Source organism: Macrobrachium rosenbergii, chromosome 24, assembly GCF_040412425.1.
Source record: "Macrobrachium rosenbergii isolate ZJJX-2024 chromosome 24, ASM4041242v1, whole genome shotgun sequence".
NCBI classification, from domain to species: Eukaryota; Metazoa; Arthropoda; class Malacostraca; order Decapoda; family Palaemonidae; genus Macrobrachium; species Macrobrachium rosenbergii.
This window is the reverse complement of record NC_089764.1, coordinates 33,709,968-33,735,583: the sequence shown is the minus strand read 5'-3', so window position 1 is coordinate 33,735,583 and position 25,616 is coordinate 33,709,968. Positions and strand designations below refer to the sequence as shown.

The 25,616-nt window shown below is 44.0% G+C and overlaps 1 protein-coding gene and 1 non-coding gene across 3 annotated transcripts in view; one reads left to right on the top strand and one right to left on the bottom strand.

Moving 5' to 3' along the window:
- Positions 1-4,944: 4,944 nt before the first annotated feature.
- The window catches only part of LOC136852004 (ADP-ribose glycohydrolase OARD1-like), a 79,925-nt gene continuing 59,253 nt past the window's right edge, over positions 4,945-25,616 (top strand). The window contains exon 1 of one of the 2 annotated variants that reach the window (XM_067126451.1): positions 4,945-5,026. The gene's annotated coding sequence lies outside the window, so the exon portion shown is untranslated. The remainder of the gene's footprint in view (positions 5,027-25,616) is intronic. The other variant, XM_067126450.1, reaches the window with a different exon arrangement.
- Positions 22,067-22,169, bottom strand: LOC136852048 (U6 spliceosomal RNA). Its single transcript, XR_010857069.1, has one exon. It is a non-coding gene; the product is annotated as a U6 spliceosomal RNA (small nuclear RNA).

The following is a 25,616-nucleotide window of genomic DNA, read 5'->3' as shown; positions in this document are numbered from 1 at the left end:
CACACTGGTCTAGAGGGGAACGAACTGGCTGATAGTAAAGCAAAGGATGCTGCAAGATGTGATTTCTTAACTGATAAGGTGCTACATTTGGATATGCGTCCAAGTTATCAGACGATACGTTCGTACACAATGGCAGCAGACTGAGCAGAGATGGACTTCCCCCATTTTATCCACAAATAGGAAGCACAGAAACATTAGAAAAAGTATTGATTTTTGGAGTTCGGGTTTTAATCGTAACGGGAGATTTGAGATCATCCTAACACGGCTTAGGGTTGGCCATACCCGCTTCACTCATAGCTATATTTTAGAGGGAGCCAGTGGCCCCAGTTTGAGCTCACTGTGGTGGTCAGCTATCCGCTGAGCACGTGTTGGTGCACTGTCCTAAATTTAATCGCCTTAGGGCAAAGTGCTTACTAACTGGGAACACCATTTTAGAAATATAAAAGATGACGTTGAGGTAGATAACCTCATGGGTTATCTGAAAGAATCTGGTCATTTTAATGAGGTATGATTTCAGTATAATTAATAAGGATTTTAGTCATATTTATTCTTATACTAAGTATATATTTTGAATATAAAAATTTATTATATACTTATTTTTTGTTGGTTCCATGTAACATCATTCTTCATTTCTTACGTTCATATTTTAACACTGAATATTACTAGTATATCAGCACTCACCTATTCATTATCAATCATATCATTGATTTATATATTTCACCTTCATTGCGGCGCTGAATAATCCTGATGGGTTCCGGCGATTGGTCGTCAAGACCTAAATTTCATAATCAATCAATCAATCACACCTGAATTGGAAAGCCCGCATAACTTACATAAAATCAAAATACAAAAGGGGCTAAGTCTAATGAAAAAACTATCACACACAAATTGGGGAGCTGATGGACATAATCTTACCATACCGTATAAAGCAACAGTGTTATCAATCATTGACTACGACAGTGAACTATATGATTCAGCGTCAGAAGCAGCACTGAAAATGTTAGATCCAGTTCACAATGAAGGACTAAGAATGTGCACAGGAGCATTTTGATCCTCACCAGTCTCCTCAGTACGAGCCGAATGTAGCGAACTGCCACTGTTCCTCCATAGAGAGTTCATAACAATGAAAAGTGCATTAAGAATCAAGACAAGTGATTCACCAACTTCTTCTTCTTCTTCCCAGCTTGTTCCCATTTTTATATGGGGTCGCCGTGATGCCTTCTTTTGAAGGACTTTGATTTGGCTTTGGGGTAGACTTTGTAGTCCCGATCGGCTGCCCTGCCTGACATCGCTTAGACATTCACCAACAAAAAATGTATTTGATCTGAGGGATAGTTTTTATAAACAATCATCCACCACCTTTCGCAATTAGAGCTAATGGATTGTTTGAGTCACTGAACATAGATATACAAGGACCTTCAACAGTGAAGTTACCACCCCACTGGACTATGAACAAAGTAAGGACTTGCACACAGTTGAAATATTTATCAAAAAGTTACTCATATACCCCAGAACACCATAGACGAAAAACCATAGATTATATAAGACAAAAAAGTTCACATTACGCGATTTATACAGATGGGTCTAAATCACAACATGGAGTGAATGTGCAGCTATATCCCAGAACAAGTCATATCAATTATCTTTGTCTCATAATGACTCACCCTTCACAGCAGAGTTGTGTGCAATTGCAGTAGGCATCAAAATTACAAAGCAAATGTCATTCAATAATTCTGTGATTTTTAGCGACAAGAAGCGTTATAGAAGCCGTTCAAGGTTACTACTCAAAAAATAATATTGTACAGGAAATTAAATATGAACTCCACAAATTGTATAATAATGGAAAAAATATTGAAATATGTTGGATCCCTGCCCGCGTAGGGATTAAAGGAAATGAAGATGCTGATAAAGCAACTAAAGAAGCAGTCCACATGCCAAGAGCAAATGTAAAAACCCCAATTAGTGATTACACAAGAGATATAAAAACAGCCATTGTAAATAAATGGCAAAATATGTGGAAAGAAAGAACCTATAAATGATAAATTGAAACATAAAATCCAGTATTGGAAAATGGAGCTCATCATGTCAGAGAGAGAGAGAGAGAGAGAGAGAGAGAGAGAGAGAGAGAGAGAGAGAGAGAGAGAGAGAGAGAGAGAGAGATGCACACAAGTAACGCTGACGTGTCTGCGAATAGGCCATACTCGTTTGACACATGGACACCTGATGAACAGTGCACACGGCCCTCCTCCCGAATGGTCAGAATGCAAAGTGTTGATAACAGTCAAACACATGTTGTGTGACTGTCCAAAATTTAACCAACAGCGAGTATCAGCCTTTGGAAATAAATCGATGGGAGAAATTTTGTCATTCTTATACATTTTCAGTCATCCCAATTTTAACATTCGTGAGGAAGTGTAACTTAATAGGCAAAAGATAAAACTAAGTAAATAACGAAAATACAAACGCCTGTGGGGCGTTTATTGAATAAAATAATTATGTAATTTATTCTGAATTTTAATTTTTAATTTTTTTTTGAAATTTCAGCCTATTTTTAATCTTTAATTTTTTCGTATGTATGGAGACGAGCAAATTTATTTATTGTATAAATGTGTTTCAGTGTAAAAGCCTGTTCATTATACAGTTTTTTCTTTTAAATTTCGTTTTCATTCGTTCATCATCATGCGAATGACCTATTTGGTCCCAGGTCTAGGCCATCATTCATCCTAATCCTTCTGGCCAGCCCTGTGAGCGCTGATAGTCAGCTCAGTGGTCTTGTTAAACTATAATAATAATAATAATAATAATAATAATAATAATAATAATAATAATAATAATAATAATAATAATAATAATAATAATTCATATAAGTAGGAACAAACTTAGTTGGAGTGGGCTTTCTTTTGAACTCGCCTTATCGTGCTTAGATGTCAGCTATCTTGGAAAAAAAACAAAGTGTTCTTAAAATCCTGGTTTCAATGAAATTTATGTTTCCCCTTATACATTTAGTTAGCGTCTTAAAATTTCTATAAACTTCCACTTTTAATGGGTAGTAGTGACCGAGTCCTTATCTTAAAGGCACATTGTAGATTCTATAAGTCAGTGAACTTGGACTTAGAATTCTAATTTGGACTTTGGGCACTCAGGAATTTTTATGTAAGTTCCCAAATCACTTTGGGCTTTTACTGTCACTCAGGACACATCTCAACACACTTCCCTCGTGCCCACTTTCAAACTGCATACCGCTCTAGGACGTTCCTTCATATATATGGGGTTCTGTCTGATATAGTCTTATAAATTTTCCCAAGTTTCCCCCTTTTCATTAATGTTTTTATTCACTTTCTGTATATTTTATTTAACGGCTGTTATCGAATTAATGTAACGGGTGTATGAGGTCCGGGCGAGGTCAAGAGTTCCATTAGCTCTTTGCCCAGTGCTAAAATGATGACTCTGCATTCAGCTTTATGGAATAAACACCGTGGAGTCCTTATGTCTGCCCTCGCATCTGGGATCTCTCAATTCATTATCGCTTTTTTTTTTTTCCTGTCTTCTCTCTGTCTCGGTTATTATCAGTATTTTCTGTAGTGCCCTTTCGCGTCTTTTAAGATATTCAGTTTATTTGATTATAGACTCGATTTCACTATATACTTATTTGTTAAAAGTAGAAGAAGAAGAAGAAGAAGATGTTTATATGAATATATATATATATATATATATATATATATATATATATATATATATATATATATATGTATATATATTCAGGTGAAAAATAAGAAACGGGGTATAGGTCCTGACCGGTTTCGACTTTATTATTGACGAAGTACTTTTCTTATATATACTACAAAGAACAGTACTGACGAACATACACAACCGTCAGAGGCTCCATATCCCCACTCAGGCCGGTGTCGAGGTAGGAGTGGCCTTTAAAACTCATTTGGCTAAAAATCACAAAGACTCAGGGACATTGCTGATAAACAGACCATACCCCACCTTGACAGGTGTCATGGAGGCGGAGTTTGGAAACTCATTAACATTACTACCCTCGTATGTGTTTACAAATATGATAATTTATTTTGATATATCTCTACTGCCTACCTTAAAGTTTAAACAATTTACAAATTTCTTTTGATATTATATACTGATATATGGTTGTAACTTTCTTTTATGAAGCTAGATTCAATGATGTTCTTTCCAGTGCATTATTAGAATATACAATCCTTTTTGCCCCTTCCCAGTTGATAGCATGATTGTTCTCACTAACATGTACAAATATACCACTGTTCCTTGTGCATATCTATTTCTTATGTTGTTCAATTCTTTTTCCATAATATATATATTTTATATATATAGTTCTTATACATTTTTTCATTGTTGTATTGTTCTTAAATGCGACATTAACACCAAAATTCTTAAGAAGATGAGGGATATCTTTCATACTATATTAAAGGCAGAACAAGCAAATTTATTGTGTTGTAGGTTCTTTCTGGTTTTGATACATAGTCTTTTTGCCGCTTCAAATACTGTTTAATACACTATCAGGATATACATTCCTAATCTTATATTTCATCATCAATATATATATATATGTATAATGCTCTTAAAAACATAGATGAAAACATGACTTTTTAACTTATATGTATATATATAATATAATAATCATATATATATATATATATATATATATATATATATATATATATATATAATTATACATATACATACACACACACACACACACACACACTAAAGAGTAATCGTTTGAACGTCACTGTTGCATTTGGCGCTTATGCAATGTTGCACAGAACGTTACGAGAATAACCCTGTCCCACTTCGGGCAGTGTGCAAAACACTTTAAAATTTTTAAATAACTCATAATTAATCAATACAAGACCATTTTTTTTAAAATAAAAATAAAAAAAAAACATTTTGCTCATCCTCGAGTGCGTTGTAGGTAGCAGCCACAGCTGACGGATGTAAACAAATGCTCCCGACGGCGTGTGTGTAACATTCGTATTGGAATTTTCCCGTAAGTATGCCTCATTTTCGAATGGTGCTCGTCCAGCTGGAATGGCGAATTGTCATTTTATTACTTGCCCATCCGCGAGCCGCTTACGCCTCTCCGTAGGGGAGTTGTAGGGCGAAACATAAGCGGAATTCGTTTCCGCCCTACGCCAGTCACCCAGCCTGCGTTGAACCTCTCCCGATCGTGTGAGTGAGATGAACCTGTTTGTATCCGACGGGAGGTTTTAATTAGTCCAAGAGACGGATGAGCGCAGGGTTCCGTGTGCCGAAGACTTGGAGGATGTCCGTGGCGCGTGTCCCCTTGCTCAGGGGCTGTCTGGGTGACGTCCGGAGACAGGTCAGGATTCGGGCGTTGAGGCTCGGGGACAGGTTAGGGGGGACCAGGTGAGATTCGGTGGTGATTTGCTTTTCATCTCTTATGGCGTTTTGGACTCGGAGAATATCGCTGACATTCATTTCTGTAGCTTGTGGTTAATTTTAGAGGTAGTGGAACCAGCCCTTAGGCTACGGGCTACATTTCGGGGGGCGCCAGTGTGAGAGCGGGGTTTTTGGGCGGGGGAAAGCGCGCGCTGAGGGAGGTACAAGGACGTTCATTCATGGATAGTTTTTATTCAGAATTCGTAGCCTAAAGAAAGTTTATCGAATATTTTCGATCCATTATCATGCATTAGGGTAGAGACCTCAGTCCCTACTTTGGGTTAGGTGTGGTTGGTTAGGTAATTTGTTAATGAAATAAACATCAGAAATGTCCAAAGCGCACATTTAAAGAGCAAAATGATACTTTCAGGTCAAAATATGATAATGGTTTAAAGTAAAATTTTACTGCTTCAGTGCTCTAAGCTGATGGCGTGATATGGCCTGATTCAGTTACAAGTTCCCTTACCAAATTGTGCAACCATTTAGCATTGAGTTTCTGTTGAATAACCTTGCCAATGCAGTTGCAATTGTTACATTGTATCCGAGTGTCTCTGCCAAAGTAATTGGCTAATTAAGGTATTGTATTAGCAATTTTATCATGGTACAAGCAACAGGCCTCACCCCACTGCCGGGTAACCAAAGCAGTCCATAAGATGTTGAGAGAGAGAGAGAGAGAGAGAGACACGAGGTTAGTCATAGCCAATAAAGAAAATGTTGGATCAGTTTTTCTTCAAATCCATGAATCATGTATTTGTTCCTACAAAATATATGAACCCTCAGTCCTTTACTTAAGGAATTACAGGCAGTCCCCAGTTGTAGGCGATCCGATTTTACGGCACTTGTCTAGTGATGAAAATTGACAATTTTCGGCGCTGAAAATCACCAATTTCCACTTATTGGAGCTAATAAATTGGGTATTAGTGCTGATACATACCTAACAGAGGTGCTGATAACCAAAAATTGGCAATTTTCGGTGCCGAAAATAAGCGCTGATTTTCGGTTGTTGGCAGTTTTCAGTTATTGTCACGCCATCAGAACTGAACTCCCCCCCCAAATAACCAAGGACTGCCTCTACTTTCAGTGAAACTGGAGTGGCCATTAAACTTTCAGACAAGGTGATTAGACGGTTAACTACGATCTGGTACGCGGGAGTCCCTCCTGTCCGGATGTAAATATTCCAATTTGCTTTCAGCCGTCATATGATGCAGATGTGGTGGGATCTTTCTTGTTATCTTTTGTGTGTATAACATCTGCTTGTGTGTTTGATGTTTGTATATTATGCAAACCCACAAATCATCTAGATCTACTTGTGCTGTGTCGTTCTTGGTAGCCTGTGCGGTGAATGAAGTTTACAGGAAGGAAACAGTACAGGAGGAAAGCTTCCAAAGCGTCGTCGGAGAGGTACATGCTGCCGACTACACCTTTGGTGCTAACCCCTCTTCCTCATTTCTCCCTCCTGCCAGACTTCCTCTCTTGGCTGTCTCTTCTTTGGGAGTGATCTCTCCCTCTTTGTCTTCACTCTCTTTGTCAGGTGAAGATCGTCAGGGGAGACAGTGGGTGATCAAGACAATCTCTTCTTGTGGGGGCCTCTGCTCGCTTCGAGGGGGAAATTTTTCCCTTGGAGCGAGAGGGGTCTCCCTCCGCTTACCCGACTTTGTCTCCTTTAGGTCAGGCGGCTGAGCTCCATGAGGCGTGGATCTCCTTGGGTCTCTTGGGCACCCCATCAGTGCAAGGTATCCTGGCTCACTTGAAGGCACCCAGTGCTCCGGAGTTTCCTTTGGTGATGCATGTTGCTGTCACTACCATTGCAACAATGGTGACCGTGACAGTGACCCTGACAATCCCGACAGTGGTGGAGCAGACTGCTGTGGATGCTCCTGCTCCATAATACACGGTTCCCTTTCTGCCTACTGCCTTCACGGTTCTGGTTGCTCATGCCATTCCTGTTGCTCCAGCTGCTCCTGCTGTGCCTATTGCCCCAACTGCTCCTGTTGCCCCAGCTGTGCTGGCTGCTCCTGTGGTTCCTGCTGTTCCCTCCTGGATGGGAGACCTGACCGCCACTCCGAAGATGTCGAAGAGATTATAGAAGAGGGGTCGTAAGGTGTCGTCTTTGTTGTCTTCTTCATATTTGTCGTCTGCTGCCTCGTCCCCTTCTTCCGAGGCTTGCAGGCTGAAGAAGAATGCTGCCTCGGGGCTGCCTCCCTCCAAAAGGGGGTCATTGGGTATTGGGTTGTCTTGCTGGCTCTCCCCAGTCTTTGGACCCAGGAACTGTTTCGCACACCCCACCAGGGTCTTGCATCCCAGGAGCTTCGAGTGCACAAGCCCCCAAGGTTCACACACTCAAAACCAGCTCTAAGAAGTCTGCGTCTTAGACTGGTTCTGTGCCTGTCTCTTCCCAAGTTTCTTCAGACACTCGGGTGGAGACCACTCACGTTGATCGTTCTGTATGAGAATCAGGAGTGTTGGGTTCTCGACTAGATTGAGTCACTCCGAGTACTCGAGTCTCCACTGAGTGTCGAGTACCCCAAAACAGCACTGGAGAGTCCACTCCCTGGTCTGGTTTAGGCACAGCACAGGAAAAAGTGCCAAAACATGCTTTGACACTTCCTGCCAGTGCTGCTTCAAGTGCTGAGACAGGTTCCCAACCCAGCATTTCGGACTCAAGGGTCCGAGCACCTGGAGATGCAGTGAGGAGGTCCCCTGTACTGTCTTCTTGTCAGGAGGTTACGGCCTCGAAGAAGACTGGAGCGCGCCAGGAAGCTTGAGCAAATTTACTGAGCACTTGACTCTGGCCAGCCCTCGCTTATGTTTGTGTGATCAACCCCACTCACTGAAGGAAAGTGCACTGGTGCATTCACATGAACCTCTATGCTATCCTCGGAACAGCGCCTCACCGCAGTGTAGGTGCTCTCCTAGATCCGTGCTTCCCTGGAAGGACTCAAGGGTCCTCTTCCCCCAGGACTTGGACACCCCTGAGATACAGAGGACCTTTTTGAAGATCATCGCACTGATTTGTCAACACAGTGATCTCAGGGTAGGGACCATGGCTTCTGTGGCTCGTCCTTCGCACCTCAAACCTTTTTGGGGTCCGAAAAAGGAACCAAAAGCTTTGTTGGGGCTTCCATGGTCCACTCTTATCTGAAGGGGTGATTGATCAAGTAAATAAGCTGGTCTCTGGGCAGGATAATTCACTTCAGTCGAACTGTTCAGAGAAGCTTCTTTTCCTTCCTCTACCTCAACAGAAGCATTTCTACTTGACCCCTCCATAAAGGAGGGGTCATTGCCAACTAAACAGGTAGACCTGGACCTGGTTCATCTAGCCCAGGTCTTTCACTGCAGCAGCATAATGTGGAAGGGGTCTCCCTCTCCCAGCAAGAAGCAGCGGACCTGGAAGCTACCGCTATGGTGGCTCTCCAGGCAGTCTCCTGGCTGGATCTGTGGTTGTTCACGGTATTCAAGGTTGCCGCCTCTTCGGGTTTGATCACTCATGGAGAGGACTCCTTCTTTGGGAGACTGTGCCTGTCTGGAGGTAGGACTAGTAGTTCTTCGTTGACTGGTCGGTACCGTTCTCGGCTAACATTCTGCAGGGCCCTCGTTCGATTCTCTGGCCAGCCAATGAAGAATTAGAGGAATTTATTTCTGGTGACAGAAATTCATTTCTTGCTATGCAGTAAAATGGTTCAGATTCCACAAAAAGCTGTAGGTCCCGTTGCTAGGCAACCAATTGGTTCTTAGCTGAGTTCTTCCTCTCTTCCCCTGAGAGTTGGTAGATGCTGTGGTAGACAAGAGGTGTGCTAAAGAACAAAACTGCCTTGTCCACCAGGCAGTGGCAAAGGCCTCCTAGTCTTTGCGTGCCACTGCAGCTTAACCCTAGGGTCAAGCTAGCACTAGTTCCTCGTTGGACAGGTCGTTATAGTTCTCGGCTAGCACATTGCTGGGCCCATGTTCGAATCTCCAGCCAGCCAACGAAGAATTAGAGGAATTTATTTCTGGTGATAGAAATTCATTTCTTGGTATAATGTGGTTCGGATTCCACAGTAAGCTGTAGGTCCCGTTGTTAGGTAACCAATTGGTTCTTAGCCACATAAAATAAGTCTAATCCTTCGGGCCAGCCCTAGGAGAGCTGTTAATCAGCTCAGTGGTCTGGTTGAACTAAGGCACACTTAATTTTTCAAGCTAGCACTTCCTCAGCCCCTAAGGAGGCCCAGGCTTCAAAGGGTGCCTGCAGAAATACCCAGCCTTCTTCCACCTCTGCCACGAAGGGCACACAACTGTGCTCCTTTCAACCCTCTTTCCAGTCGGGAAAAGGGGGCAAAGGTAAGAAGAAGAAGGATGATGCTAGGGGCAGCATTCCCCTCCAGCTTATGCCATTGGTGGGGGCTGCCTGTCGAGCCACTGGGCAACATGGTAGCAACGTGGAGCCGAGTCCTTGGTAGTAGATGCCCTTCGGGAGGGCTATCTACTTCCCTTTGAGTCTCGGCCACCTCTCACCAACAACTCGGTCCATCTCCAAACCACGTTCCTGGCTCGCCAAAGGATCTAGTACTCCAGGAGGAGGTGCAAGCGATACTGAAGAAAGGCGTTGTGGAAGTCTTGTCAGATCAGTCCCCAGGCTTTTACAGACATATTTCTTGTAGAGAAAGTCTTGGGGGTGTCGGAGACCGGTCATATACCTCTCTGCCTTGAATCGTTTTGTTGGCTAGACTCGGTTTATGATGGAAACGGCTTGCTCGGTGCTCGCTTGCTTGAGGGAGAACGACTTCATGCTCACGGTGGACTTGAAGGATGCATATTTTCAAATACCCATCCATCCTTCCCTCCTCTTGCAAATGCCTACGTTTAACCTCGGGGAAGCTGTACTCCAATTCAGGGTCCTCTGCTTCGGGCTCTCGACCACTCTCCAGGAGTTCATGCGAGTGTTCACCCTTGTGTCAGCTTGGGCCCATTCGCACGGGGTGCATCTGTTAAGGTACAAGTGCTATCCGACTTACAACCTGCTTGACATATGACCACTCGCACTTACAACCGTACTTCTGGCAGTGTGGCTGAGAAGGCCATATAACAGTTGACCACTGAGTTACTCAGCAACGCGCCATCTCGGGAGAGCTCTCTCATCACTTAGGCAGCATCATTTTGAGTTACCCTGCCCTATCAGCAGCATCATACAGTATTAACTGTACTGTAGACTGAATTGCAAACCAATTTACGTTAAAATTGACTTCCGACATTCGTGCAGGAACCTAAACCTGTTGTAACTCGATGCCTACCTGTACATAATATACACTACATAAATGATTAAAATATATCAGAAGTACATTATGGTAAAAAGATTGAAATAATGATTGCACATTACAGTTAGTGTAGGCCCTTTATATAACAGGTTTGATATGCCCCACCCAGTATGTCAGCCGCTTTCTAAGGTTCGACTTACATCCATTTTGACTTACAACCGGTTGGTCGGAACCAAGCTCGGTTGTAAGTAGGATGGTACTTGTATCTCGACAATTGGCTTGTCCTGGCGAGCTCCCGCTCACAGTTGCTCCAGGACAAGGATCGACTTCTCGAGTTCTGCTAGATCCTAGGGGTCTTGGTAAATCTCGAGAAATCCGATCTCATCCCCAAGCAGAAGATGCAGTACCTGGGCATGCTGATAGATATACTAGCAGCAAGAGTCTTTCCCTCGGACTCTTGTATCAGCATGGTCAGGAAGGCAGCTCTGCCAACAGCCAGCTCGGCAGTGACAGGTCTTCATCAGTCACCTTTCATCCTTGGAGAAGCTGGTCCCTCATGGTCGGCTTCACCTTTGTTCTCTCCAGTTGAGAATGAAGGAGATCTGGTCTCAGTCTCGAGATCCCCAATCCGAAATTTCCCATTCCTCTATCGGAGGAAGTGAGACAAGACTTAGACTGGTGGATGGACGACAGGAACCTTGTAATAGGAGTATCTCTACATACTCCCCCTCCTGACATGCTCCTGTTCTCGGACACATTGACTGAAGGATGGGGCGCACACCTGGAAGAGTTGCTGGTTTCAGGTGTGTGGAACTGAGACAACAGCACCTTCACATCAATATCCTGGAACTCAAGGCGGCCTTCCTGGCCCTTCCAGGAGTTTCAGGATTGGGTGATGGGACACTTGGTGGTGTTGATGAGTGACAGCACCACAGTAGTGGCATATGTCAACAAGCAAGGGGCCTTATGTCCCTCCTGCTGCATCAGTTGACAAAGTAGGTGCATGAGTGGCAGTAGCTCACTCGATAGAGCTGTGAGCCAGATACATTCCAGGCAAGAGGAATGTAGTGGCAGACAAGCTCAGCTGCCAGAATCAAGCAATAGGGACGGAGTGGTCCCTTCACATAGACATTACGGAGAGGTTGTTCAAGCTGTGGGGACTTTCGGCCATCGATCTATTCACCACCTGGCACAACAGAAAGCTTCAAGTCTTCTGCTCCATCGTGCCAGACCCACAGGCCGCTGCAGAAGACGCATTCCGACACCCATGGGACAACCTCGACGTCTATGCCTTCCCTCCGTTTTGTCTGGTTCACAGGGTGATCAACAGGCTGTTGATCACCCCAAATCTCAGGATGATTCTGGGGGCTCCCAAGTGTCCACATGCCGTTTGGTATCCCGATCTGCTAGCACTTCTCTCCAAGGCACCAAGGGAGATTCCTTCCTAGCATAACCCTTCTGTGTCCATCACACGTAGAGCGGTTCTATCAGGCAGTGCAGTCTCTGTGTCTTCACGGCTGGAGACTATCCAGCATCTCTTGCGAGCGAGAGGCTTTTCTCGCCGAGCAGCAACAGAGATGTCTGGATACCTCAAACAGTCCTCTGGAGCGGTATACCAAGGGAAATGGGCCGTCTTCTGTGGTTGGTGTCGTGGACGGGGCTCTCTCTGATCGGAGCCTCTAATCAGCAGGTCGTGGATTTCCTCGTCTTCCTTCGCTGAGAGAAGCTTCTCTCCGTTTCAGCTGTGAAAGACTATAGAGCTGCCCTTGGCCTAATCTTGCACCTGAAGGGAGTGGATATCTCCTCCTCACTGGAGATTTTGCTACCGATGAGAAACTTTGAAAGGTCTTGCCCTCCCATGGACCTCAGGCACCCTGAGTGGGGCGTGACTCTCGTTTTGAGGAGCCTGACTCATGCACCGTACGAGCCTACTTGAGAGTTGTCAGACAGGGATCTGACACTCAAGACCATCTTTCTGCTTGCCCCTGGCATCGGCGAAGAGAGTAGGCAAACTTCATAGACTCCTTCAATGTTAAACACTCAAGAGGATGGGGATCACTTATGCTCGATTTCATCCCGGATTTCATAGTGAAAACTCAGAACCCGTTGGCCCCTGGTGCCAGGTTCGAGTCTTCCAGGATCCCCTCCCTAGAGGGCTCTGTTGATAATGATCCAGACGAGATGCTACTGTGTCTGTTAGAGTGCTGCAGTGCTATCTTAAGAGGACTCGACATTTCTGACCTGAGTGTCAGTGACTGTTCGTTAGTACTGGCACGCCCAAGAAAGAAGTGTCCAAGAACATGATCTCTTTCTGACTTCATGAGACAATTAGGAGAGAGTACTCTGCAGCTGGTGATGATGATGCCGGTACTTTCCGCCCAAGAGCTCACTAAGTCAGGGGCATTGGTCCATCCCCATTCCAGAAGAATCTGTCAGTTCCCCAGGTACTGAAGGCGGGGGTATGGTCACAGTAGACCACGTTTACATCCTTCTTTCACTGGGACAATGCCCACAAGTCCTTGGACACGTTTTCTTTGGGGCCCTGGTGGCTGCTCAACAAGGTGTGTAGCTTACCCAGCTCCTCAAAGAGGGCAAGTAGCATCTCGCCCAAGGTGTGTGGTCATGGAAGTTAGAGTGTTTGTATGAGTGACTGGCCTCTCTTCCTCTTCCTTCCTAGCCATCCTTCATTCTCTTTCTTCGGACAGAGCGTGGGATTCGAGTCGTCACATGCCGGAACTGGCGGCCGATGCAGGTAAGTGTCACATCGAGCACCTGTTCTATTTTCTTTCATTAGACTTATAGAATCAATCCCACCCCTTCCTCTAGCAAGGGGGGGAAGAGGAAGGGGACCCTGACAATAAGACAAACCCAATACCTGTCATTGCTTTACTGTCACCGACTCTTAGATTCATCCTAGCCCGTTTTTGTATGAGAGTACGATTCTCTCACTCCTTTGAAAAGGCCCAGAAGTCTGACGATTGATCTTGCAGTTCTTACACTCCGTTCAGTATGTCAGAGACACAGTACTCTCCCTCGCTCTATTGACCAGGAAGAGAAACCAAGGTAGGACAAACTCCAGTCAGTTCAGTGAGTCTTCCTTATGCAAAGGACCGAGGGTTTATATACCAGACGGTAGTTAACTGCCTAACCACCTTGTTCAAAAGTACAATGGCTGTTCCAGCTTCGCTGAAAATAATTTCTTATGTAAAGGACCTCAGGTTTGTATAGTTAGGAAAAATACAAATTACTTTCTAAATTTGTAATTTTTTCAAATATTTATTGGGTGCTTTAGGTATTTCTGATATTTCAGACCATTATTGGTGGTTAAAACCTTTTGCATTTGTAGTACTATGACGAAAAAATGAGTGAATTGCACGATCATGCTTGGTCAAAAGTTGATAAAATATTAAATATACAGTTGGTAAAATATATGTTTTATATAAGTGACTTATCAAGTAATTACACATAGCTATGAGCTTCCTACCAACAGCAGCCTAAAAATTCAAAATTCGCGGTAGCGCTAGCGCTTGTTCTGTTGTGGGTACATGTTCTGCCCACTGTCGGGGACTGTGAGGAACAACTAGACAGAAAGCTTCAATTCGTTTTCTGCTGACTCCCAAGGAATATCGCTGGTTTTTTAGCTGCCTACTTCATCGTGTTTTGGATAGTTTTCCGAAGTCTTGGTGGTGGAATACTCTGTTTTCATACTAGTGCACGAAGATTAGTTATCCTTGATTGACTTGTTTAATTAAATTTAGGAATGTCGGACTCTAGGTCTTCAAGTGGTAGGTTTTGCATTGAAGGATGCAAGACTAGGTTGGCGAAGTCCTGCGATGACTCTCACACAAAGTGTGTAAAGTGTAGAGGGCAAATTTGTGATGGGGAAACTACTTGTTTAGAATGTAGAGATTGGGACAATAAGCAATGGAAAGTTTTTAGGTCTCCATCAAGACAAAATGGATAAAGACAAGAAGAGAAAGGCTGCTGTTAAGGCCGGAAATAAACCCAGCTCAGATCCTGTAGAAGTACCAGATCTTGTAGGAGATATTTCTCTCTTCTAAGATTCCTGTATTGTCACCTATTCTTAGCCCCTTTACTTCTATTCCATGTACTCCTGTTCCAGGTTCCTGTGCTCCCGATCGTGACACCATTGCCAGCCTCGAATCAGTTCGACAAAAGTTCGAATTTTTAGATATGCAGTGTTAGTGCAGTGCAAAGTGTTGAGGAGGTGGCTGCCCATCCCACCGGTGCTCCTAGAAGGTCCCTGTCCCGCTCCCCCACACTGGGGAGGAGACATACCAGAGGTCCAAGGGAGGCCAGGGGAATTTGCCCGCGGACAGTTGCCCCCTCAGTCGAGCCTGTTGTCTGGTCCCAGGCTTCGACAAAGCGCCACTGGAAAGGTGCCCTTTCAGTGCTCATCATGTGTCGTCGGATTCAGAAGGCTCTTTGCCAGACGCGAGGCGTCAGCGCCGTAGACCTTTTGTCTTTTGACCTTTGAAGAGAGACTCAACTGCAGTGGACAGCTCCCCTCCTCCTGTTAAGAAATACAAGGAGACTTTTGTTAGTCCAAAGCCCTCCTGCAGTTTTGCGGTGCCTCCTTCCACTTCCGCACGTCTGACTCCGTCGGCCTGGGACAGTCCGGAGTCCATCTCTGATTTTGACTGCCCGTTCTTGACTGCTAAACGTTTGGAAGAACCTCTTTTCTTCTTCGTCAAGATCCCGTCTTGTCCCAGAATATCCTTCGTCTCCCGAACATGCTATGATGGCTCCCATTACAGTAAACCTCCCATATTCGTGGGGGTGCGTATCACACCCCCGCGAATAGCTAAAATCCGCGAATACTTAAAACCCTTCTAAAAACTCACAGAACTGCCTATTTTGATAGTTTAAACGCAAAAAAAAAACTAAAAATGCCTATACATGTATTATCCTACTTACAATGGGGTCAGGTTCCAAAAAACCCATCATTTGTTGGAAAAACGTATCTTGAATATAGCCTAGCCTACACTAGGGTATTCAGTACCATATATACATATATGGTAGCCCAGCCTACACTATAAAAATATACTCTATACATACACGGTATTGTAATTATTAATATCAGCTAATTCTGGAGGTTCATGCAGAGTGGCTGATGATAATTCAGTACAAAGAGAAATTGAATAACAAACAAGAATTAGCTTAGCCTACACTATTATATCATGTACATATACGGTAGCCTAGCCTACATTTTACTGTACTCTACTGTATATTCACATATTAATATCGTATTATACAAACATTAGCAGAGCGAATATGCATCTTTTCCATGGATCCTTCAAAATGTTATGCTTTACTTCACTGTATCCAATAATATTGTATATTATTATATTGGTTTTGTATTATAAATTGCGATCATACTTAGCGATCAATGTTTTCGTTTGGAAATCGATTACGCAGTAAGTTTATTTCCCCGTGTTTAACTCAGTTCAGAGCGCTTTTCTTGCTTCTAATTAGTGTAAATGAATCTCTAGATACTATATTTAAATGGTGCAAGGTTATTTTTCGTTATAAGAAGTGCTTGTAAGTCGAAATATAAATTAAATATGTCTTGTTGTGAAATTAATTTAGCTATTTTTTTCGTTAATAGATGATGTTCGCTGTTTTGGGACATGCTTGTTTTGTGTAAAAAAAAAAATCAAGATTCTGTTTGCAATTTTCACTTGATTTCTCTCTTCTTGGTAGCATTGGCTACGGCCAAACGTGTCAGTGGAATCCAAGCAATTGACAAGAGAATTGGATTTTCGAAAGGGGACGCAGTTTGCTCCCTTTCGCTTGGATTCCTTGCCAAGAACAAGGACCCTTCTAACCCGTAGCCCTGTTCGTTCTTTATCAAAAATTTAATGGACATTCTGGGACCAGAGGAAGAGGAGAGGCTTCTCTATCCAGTAAAAGCCCATGAAATTAGAGCTATCACAACCTCTCTTGCTTTCAGACATGTCTTTTTTTGAGTGTCCTGCAATCTGCCTTCTGGAGGTGCAAGTCCGCGTTCGCTACGCACTATCACAAAGATGTAGGGACCATTTTCGAAAATTGCAGCACGTTAGGACCTTTATCTGTGGCTGGCATGGTGTTGGAAGAGGAAGCATAGGGATTCTTCTGTCCCTCTGCATTCTTCACCTTGAATTAAGGTGTCGAGTTTTTGGAAGCCTGGGACACGCTGTGTCTGGGTTGTCCGCCAGTTTTTTATCAGTGTGGGTGATGGTTTTTAATTTTGGTGTAGGTATTACTCTTGTAGTCCTATTCTGGTCTACGCCCAGAGCAAGGGCATCTTTTGTAACTTTGCAAGCTAAGGGTGCATTCCCTCGCTGCAAAGTTCCCACTCATGCAGGAGTGACCCTGGGCTATACAGCCACGCTTGCTGCAATATGAGGAGTGCCGACCAGAGGCAATACCTATCTGCAGCACTTCCTAGCCAGGTAAGGAACAGCAAGCATTGTGTCAATGCTGGCAACTTTTCTATGTCAAATTCATTATCTTATTTAATGTTTTGATATAGAGCATGTCCAAAAATTGCACCTTCTTCCAATGTGGAATCAGCTTTATAATTACTTGGTAAGTCACTTATATAAAAATGACATTTTATGATGAAATAAAGTTTCATATATACTGTACTTAATAAGTAATTACATGATCAGAGCCTGCCCCCTAGGAGAGCTGTTAATCAGCTCAGTGGTCTGGTTAAACTAGGTATACTTAACTCCCCTCTCTTGGACATAAGGGCGCAAACGAATTGAAGCTTTCTGCCTAGTTGTTCCTCACAGTCCCCGATAGTGGGTGGGGCATGTACCTACACTGGAACAAGCGCTAGTGCTACCGCGAATTTTGAATTTTTAGGCTGTTGTAGGTAGGAAGCTCATAGCTATGTAATTACTTGGTAAGTATATATAAAACTATTTTATCATAAAAATGTCATATTCATGTCTGATTGATATTAAGCACATAACACTATAAAGCACAAAGATGTGATGGGTCCAGTGGAAATGATATACCCTAATCTTGCCTCTCCTTAATTAAGCTAGGGCCTTTGAACGGGAGTCATCATCTATGAACTAGAACACTATATGATTCATAAAAGGGAAATATTAAATGCATCCCAACCAGATTTGCACAGCAGGTCCCAACTGGCAAGGGGGCACCCACTTTATCCTACTTATCATAGAACTAACATATTCTTGGTACAGTGTAAAGAAATGGGCAGAATTGTTATAAGATGCTTGTTTGTTCCCCTTCTCTCATTTCTAGTAAATTTGAGAGGAATGAGTAGAAGACACGTTTGTCTCTCTTTAACATAATTGTGGTGGTAGTAAAGCTGTATTTGTTCTTACAGAAATACAAACATTCGCCTTTTATGTATAGAAGTAGGCCTATCCTCAGTGCGAGCTGGAACAGTCGTTGAACTTGGTACAAGGTTGTTAAGTGGTAGTTATGGGGGTGAATGGGGGAATATCCTTCACTTACTGTATGTCACGAGTCACTTTTTCTCTGGTGCAGTGAAGAGTAGATATGTCATTTTGAATACTAATAAATAACTTGATCAATTTCTATACTTGTTGATGTTTTCGCTAACGCTGTTTTTCATTTGGAATGGAGAAAAAACATAAAGAATGCCATTGCTAGGGGTGTGAATGTTCTTGTGGGCATTTAATGTCCCTTGTGATGGTTGACCCTCACAGGTATTGTTCTGTTTGTTGGGGGAAGGCACGCACCCGTGCTTTCCCTTGCAAGGCGCGTGTTGGCTGGGCCTCTCTTCAGTGGGAAAAGTTTCTTAGACAGAGGAAGGACAGTAAGTGGTCTCATTGAGGGAACATGCCCCCAGTAACACCACTGAATTCTTCCAGTGCCTTCCTCTGTACCTCCTCCATTTCTCTTCCACTATCTGCTGGTAGTGTTCCCCCCCCTCCACAGGAGTGGTGAAGGAGTCCTGCCAGCTAGTCTTTTCAGATGACGACACTGTTGTTGGGCCCGATGCCCACCCTCCCCTTAGTCAGGCCTCATCCCCAGTAGCAGCCCTGACCTCTAGTTTACCTGACTGATGTTCCCGATGTGAAGGTGTTTTTCTTGGAGTACTTGTGGAAAATTTGGCCAACATTAAACATTCCTGGCAGCTCATCTTTTGCAGCGTTTTTGGACAACCTGGCTGAGAAGAAGGAGGCTCTTTCCTTTGTCTGTACTTCTTGCTGTGTCTGCAGGTACTTCCTAGGCTTCTGTGAAGGAGGGGGACACCCCTGCAGTAGTAACATTTCCAGTAGTGGATCCCTCGGTTGCTACTTGCATGTCAGCGTCTTTGGTTCCTGCCTAAACCTTCCCCTAGGCATTGGAAACCAGTAAGACTCAAGAAGAACAGGGAGAAGCATTCTTGGCTCTCTCCCTTGTATTCCTCTTCCTCCTCCTCCTTATTGAGCTCATCTTCCTTCTCTTCTTTGTCTTCTATTTCTCTTACTTTTTGCAAGGGCAGGTGCTCCTGCACTTACCTACATAATCAGGACTGCTGTTGACTCTTTCAAGCATGTTCTTTTGGAGTCACTGCTGGATAAGTGTGTTTTGCCTGTGCTCGGTCCCGGAACTGCACGTGTGGTTGCTCAGGACAGTCCCTACCCTGCCTTGTTCCACGTAGTGAGGGACGTGCGCAAACCCATTTGTTCAGCATGGGCAAGGTCTTTGGACCAGGTGCACTCAGACAAATGGGTAGTCTTTCCCTGCTGTGTGGGTGTGGATTGTGATGTTTGGAGATTAAAGAAAAAATAACTTGAAACCTTAAAGAAAAAAATTACTTTTTATATAAGCAACTTACCAAGTACTTGAAACCTTAAAGAAAACAATTACTTTTTATATAAGCAACTTACCAAGTAATTACATAGCTACAAGTTTCTGCTCATCGGCAGCTAGAATTTTGCAATTTGCTCTAGTGTTACTTTTGTTTTGGCTGAAGTGACTGACCTCACCCACTTTCAGGGTAAGAGAGGAACCAGCTTAGTAAATGAGATCAGTATGCTTCTGCCGGCTGATGGCTGTGGTTACAGTGATTAGCAGCAGCGGTTTTTTGGAATTTTGCTTCCCCGTTGATCTTATTTCAGGGCAGATAGTGTCAAGTGTTTTTCAGACAGAATTAAGTTACTGATTTTGACTGTTTTTTCTGAACTTAGACCGCTTTAGGCTTGTTGACTCGTGACGTGTTGGCTATGTCTGATTCTGGTTCTCAGAGTTTTAGATATTGCAGCAAAGGCTGCAATACTTGTCTAACTAAAGCCTGTTTTGACCTGCATACACTCTGCACAACTTGTAGGTGTTAAATATGTTCTCTTGACATGTGAAGAATGTGTTTCGTGGGATGTTAAAATGTGGAAGACTTTGAATAGTCATATGAGCAAATTAGACAGAGACAAAAAAAGGAAGGCAGCTGCTAGAGTTAGTAGTAAGAAGACTTTAACTAGTCAGATTTCCACCTGATCTCAAGTCTGTTTAATGATGATATCTTCTGATTCTGTGTCTAAATTTTTCCACCTGATCCCACTAATCTCAGTCTGAAGTGTGCCCGTCCTGCCAATTCTCCTAGGCAAACCACTCTCACCCCTGGGAGGAGCCAAACTGGTAGCCAAAAGGAGGTTGAACCCCAGTCCTGACCCCATTACCAGCCTTGAGTCAAGAATTAACCTTTAATGATCTTGGTCTGTTAGTAAAAACACATTGGACAGCAATTAGGCAGTCCATTAACATCCTGAAAGAGAAGGAACGGATCTAGAGTGAATGTCCTAAAAATGGACAAGGAAAAGCATCTCCCTGTCAAAATACCTCTAAACGATGACTTGGATCTCACTAATGCGTCCTAGTTGAAGTCAGAGGTCACTCGGAAGGGTATCTTCCTTGTAAGGTTGCCAAGAAGAGGAACACGGGATCAAACAAGGGTCTCGTCGGTCATTCAGAATACATCCAGGTCCCAGCAGACCAGATTCCTTTCTCGCTTGGATGCGTCAAAGTCCAGATAAGGTTGTCAATAGCTAGGCCCCTGTGTTTAAGCACTTAGTTAAGCATAGAGCAATACGCTTTCCTGATGGAGTACGAAAGTTTGTAGATCTCCCCAGGTACAGAAGGGGTATCCAAAAATGGGCCATAGATGTCTCCTAGAAGAGGGGTAGAGACTGCAAACCCAGCTTCAAAAAAAAGCCTACCTGGTCTAGTAGATGGGGCTAGAAGAATGACATCTGCACCCACACTAGTTTAAGCAATAAATCTAGCCGAAAAACCTTGTACTGATGCTTTCTGAAGCTTCAAAGGTTCCTTGAGGTGACAAATAGGATCATAGACGGTCTGTCCCATGGACTCCACAGTTCCCGCCAGACCGGGGGACGTAAGGAAGCACCTGCTCTCAGTTTGTCCGCAAGAACTTTAGGCGACTTGAATGAAATGGAATCTGATCTGTTAACAGTAGGGGCTCTCTTGCTTGGAGAGAAAATGAGAGAGAAAACGAGACTTTCTTCTCTACGCATACACTAGGAATGAAATCTCGTTTAGAGAAAACTACCGCAGTCCAGGTATAAACTAAGGTCAAGAAGCACTGAAGCTCCCAAGAGAAATGCTTACAGCTCTCTAAATTATGTGAGAAGGATCCATCATTCAGGGAGCACAACCCAGAAAGTATGTGGTTCACCCGTGGGTTCCTCGACCAAAATCCGAGATGTAAAGTAGAAGACTAGGTCTGGGCTTAGAGGAAGAAGGGAATTCCCTTCTTCATCTAAGTATGTACAGCCACCTTTGTAGGTCCGACTCTAATCCGGGGCTATGGAAAAAAGGTGACTGTGTCTGGCAGTGTTACCTCGTCCCAGCTGTAACCGAAGTACTCTAGCCAAAACAGTCATTTCAAGTCCAGACTGATGTGGAGTCCAGAAAGAAAAATTCAATTGAAGAGGAGAGAGGACTCGTGAGAGGACCTAAAATGCTGCAGAGAGGTCAAGGCACAGGTCCCTTAACTGAGAAAGCCCTGTCTCGGAAGACGGGCCTTCTGGTTCATCTCCATTGTAGACAACTGAGCAATTTTGCAAAGCATCATGCAGTGTCATGGACGCTGCAAACCAACTGCCGACTGCAGACTCTTGATAGCCGCGTGGACACTTGGAAAACCCTTAGGCTTGACTACACCTCGTACAGACCACAAAATTCTGCGGTACAACATAGTCCTCAACAGGCCAGCCACAATCCTTAAACAGAGAAAAAACAAAGCTTGTGAGTGGACACTGGGTGTTAAGCAGAGAGAGGCACCTGGCAAATGGGACTGGAAGGTGAAGCCAGGTGTTCCATCGGGAACTAGCGCCCAAGAAAGAACAACAGTGTTTCTAATGAAAAAGCCTAGGCGCCGATCGAAAAGTGTGGAAGGCTTCACAAACTGCATGTCAATCTTGTGCAGGAGCCATGCTAATTTCTCTGCATCATTCTGATTAGAATATGTACTGCTGAAGCAAGTACTTTGGGCACTGGGCACCCAGAGGGGGGTCACTGGGCACTCCATGGAACACTGGACAAACGCTGGCGCCAAATGAAGCGTCAGCCTGGCAGGCTGAAGACCGGTGCTCTGGAAGACCGTTTCAAGTGATGCTCAGACTTCACATTGAAACACTACACTTTCATCAAGATGCCTTTCCAGTGGCTGTCTGATGATACTGTACCTGGATTGTAGGCTCGACTGAGGGACAACTACCTTGGGGCAAAACCCCTTGGACTCCCTTCGACTGCCATATGTCTCCTCCCAGGAGAAGGGGACTATGACAAGGACTTTAAGACTAGGACATCCAATGGGCCGGATAGCCTGCTACACTGCCATGAAGACGTCTTTTCAGTGGCCGTCTGTCAATACCTGGGAATGTACAACAGGTTTGACTGAGGGGCAACTACCTGCTGGCAAACCCCATTGGACTCCCTTGGACCGCCAGTATGTCTTCTCCCAGGAGAAGGCGAGTCTGACAGGCACTTTAGGTCTAGGGTACCCGAAGAGCCAGATAGCCACCTCCTCCACTACACCTCCATGAAGACGACTTTTCAGTGGCTGTCTGTCGATACCTGGGAATATGCAACAGGTTCGACCGAGGGGGCAATTACCTGGGGTAAACCCCACCTGCCTCCCTTGGGCATTCAGTATGACTTCTCCCATGTGAAGGGGAATATGACAGTGACTTAGATCTAGGAGAACTGGCGGGCTGGATAATCACCTCTTCTGCTGCACAACACTCACTTTGCAAGGTTAATTTTCTGTTAACCCAGACACAAGACTGGCGATGGTATGGGAAGGAAGCTAGGGAGCCAGGCGTGGAAGCAGATGGATAAACACATGTGGCTAGTAGAAGGAGAGAAAAAGGGTATGTCAGCTTTGTACATGCCTGGCTGTCTGCTGCATTTCCTGCCCATGGGCGCACTTGGGAATTTGGGCTCTTTGGGCACTTTGGGGCACCTTGGTTGCACAGAGCACGAGTTGGTACCAGATGGTAGGAGTTGCCTGTGGGAGCTAGGGCACTTTTGGGTGCCTTTGGCTACTCAGAGGTCTCAAATTCATTACTGTATTCAATGTTTTGGTGGTAGAGTAGTCAATGTATCCCACCTCCTTTCAATGTGGAATCAGCTATGTAATTACTTGGTAAGTCACTTATATAAAAATACAGTAATTAGTGAATATTTCTCAGTGCAAAATACTGCGAATATGTGAATTTCTGTGAATAATTTGTATATATGTTCCATAGAGAAATCCGCAAATCGGTGAGTCCGCAAATAGGCAGCAGTTGACTGTATAGTGTACTGTACACCTTTAGGTGTTGTTCATCATGACGTGACTGCCATGGAAACCTTTCATCAGGTTTGATTTTCTGGTCTGCTGGTGGATGAGACAGGGAGGCTGCATTGACGAGGGATGCCTTTAGTGTTATTCACTTCCTAGTGTGTCATGCCTTCTGGCAAGGGAATGGATCACTGTCAATGAAGCTGAACATGGAGGATTAGAAGCTTACTTTTGGAGGTAAAATATTGCTGACTGAAGACAGCCTCTCAAATTTTGTGGTGTAGTGGTACCTCAGATGTGGCTTTGAGACAGCATGGAGTTGTCTCTTCTGAGTGATGGTAAAGATAGCAAATTCAGACTTTTTTTTACCGTAGTATAACCCTTTAACTGGTTTTGTAAAACAAGCATCCAGAAAGCAAACAATGGCTGCTTCAGCATTGCAATTTTAGATATGCAAGGAATTGTAAGGTGTCCACGTATACTCATGAATAATATTTAAAGTGCAGTTTCTTTCAACTTAGAAAGTATTTTTGCTTTATGTAAAGGGCCTCCTTGTCTCTGTTTAATGTTCTGGTACTTTCTGCTTTATGTAAAGGGCCTCTTTGTCTCTGTTTAATGATCTGTCTTTTACACTTACCTTTCATGTATCTGCAAGTATTAGAAGGTTGATCTTATTGAACTTTAATTTGGATATGCTAGCCCAAATGGCAGTTCCTTTTGTTTGAGATATAGATGGCATCTAGACATTCATGGAGACTATTCCTTTGATATGCAGTGGCAGTAATTCATAGTAAGCCTCGTTATTTCACCTTACTTCGTTGTTTATGACATGGTTTGCTGCGGTTATTTGTCAGGAAGTAAGTTTACAAGCACTGGCACCAGCTTTGTATTTTCATACAAGTAACTTACCAGGTAATTGCATAGCTATAAGTTTTCAACCACGGCATTCTAAGAAATTCAAAATTTGCGACAGCGCTTCTATTGTTTTGTGTAGGTGACAGGCCCCGCCCACTTTTGGGTACCGATAGGAATAACTTGCAGAGCTTCAGTTCATTTTCTGCCAGCTTCCGACCAACATCGTTGGCTTTCTGCAGTCTGCTTCATCGTTTTTCGAATGTTTCATATTTTTGGTGAAGTATTCAGTTTTTGTTGTGGCCTTCAAGCCTTAGTGATATTGTTAGCCCTAGTTAACTTTATTCCTAGCTTAATTTTGTCAGAATATCTGATCCCAGCTCTTCTAGCATTCATTTCTGCAGCGAAGGCTGTAAGACTAGATTAACAAAATCTTTGTATGACTCTCACACTGTGTTGACTGTAGGGGGCAGGAATGCCTTAAGGATAGGACTTGCTTAGAATGTCAGGATTGGGATGATAGGAATTGGAAGATTCTGAAGTCTCATTTAGACAGACTCGAAAGGGACAGGACGAGGGAGGCGACCTCTAGAGCCGAGAATAGGTCTAGCTTGAGTCTACCCCTTTGCCTAGTATCGTAGACAATAGTGCTATTCCTTCTCCTCCGATTCCTGTTATGTCTCCCATCCTGAGCCCTCCTACTTCTTTACCACACTCTTGTGTACAGTACCAGCTTCTCATGCTTCCAATCTTGATGCCATTGCCAACCTCGAATCAAGGTTCAGTCAGAAAATTAATTTAGTGGTTAGTACTGCAGCAGAGTTGGACAAAGAATTTACCAAAATGCAAAGCGATAGTGTTGTGCATGTTGAGGAGGTGGCTGCTCGTCCCACCGGTGCTCCTAGACGAAGGTCCCTGTCCTGCTCCCCCACACCGGGGAGAAGACGTACCAGAGGTTCAAGGGAGGCCAGTGGGGTTTGCCCATGGGTAGTTGCAATTTACGTCCCCCTTCAAGATCCGTTAAGAAGCCTGCCCCCAAGAAATGAGAGTTTAGTCCTTCGTGCCCTGGTAGGAGCCAGGCTCCACCTGTTTTGGAAGGAATGGATCCACAGAGGAGCAGGACCTTGGGTAGTTAAGGTCCTAAAGGAGGGCTACTCCATCCCTTTCAAGGAGAAGCCTCCGTTAGTCAGGTCTCCACTCATCTTGACTGCGTGGTCAGAAAGCTCCAAGAAGTTTTCTGCCCTTTCTCAAGAGGTCGAGTCGCTCCTTCTCAAGGGAGCTGTGGAAGAAGTCAA